This window comes from Lupinus angustifolius, chromosome LG01, assembly GCF_001865875.1.
Source record: "Lupinus angustifolius cultivar Tanjil chromosome LG01, LupAngTanjil_v1.0, whole genome shotgun sequence".
NCBI lineage: Eukaryota > Viridiplantae > Streptophyta > Magnoliopsida > Fabales > Fabaceae > Lupinus > Lupinus angustifolius.
The window spans coordinates 6,761,476-6,762,292 of NC_032009.1; the positions used below are offsets into that span (position 1 = coordinate 6,761,476).

Here is an 817-nt window from a genome sequence, read left to right on the forward strand (position 1 = left end):
ATTGCGGTTCAAAACCCGGTTGTAGTTCAGGAACAGGTTAGCGAACCAGTTCAGGAACAAATGGAACAACCAATGAATCCAGAACAAAGGAATTCAGATGCGCAAGTGCCTCTTAGAAGATCTACGAGATCACATCATGCACCAGAGAGATTAAACTTAATGGTGCTAGATAAAATAACAAATGAGGATTATCATATTGATGATGACCCCAAATGCTATGAAAAGGCCATGCGAAGCTTGGACCATGAGAAGTGGCAAGAGGCCATGGAATCTGAAATGGAATCCATGAAGACCAACAAAGTATGGACTTTAGTTGATGCTTCAAAGGATATAAAACCAATTGGTTGTAAATGGGTTTACAAGAAAAAGATTGGAGCAGATGGAAAGGTTGAGACTTATAAAGCTCGCCTTGTTGCCAAGGGATATCGTCAAAAGGAAGGAATAGATTATGACGAAACTTATTCTCCTATGGCAATCCTCAAATCGATTCGGATTCTACTTGCTATACCAGCATACCATGATTATGAAATATGGCAAATGGATGTGAAGACAGCTTTTCTTAATGGAGAGTTGAAAGAGGATGTGTACATGACACAACCTGAAGGTTTCACACCTATGTCTGATCATAATAAGGTTTGCAAACTACAGCGGTCCATTTATGGATTAAAGCAAGCTTCTAGAAGTTGGAATATTCACTTTAACAACACAATCAAAATGTTTGGTTTTGTTAGATGTGAAGAAGAACCTTGTGTTTACAAAAAGGTTAGTGGGAGCATGATCATCTTCCTATTGCTATATGTGGATGACATATTGCTCA

At 38.6% G+C, this 817-nt stretch overlaps 1 protein-coding gene across 1 annotated transcript in view; it reads left to right on the forward strand.

The window, feature by feature from the left end:
* LOC109348719 overlaps nt 1-817 on the forward strand; it is an 11,337-nt gene that overhangs the window by 9,190 nt on the left and 1,330 nt on the right. The gene's annotated exons all lie outside the window — the stretch shown is intronic.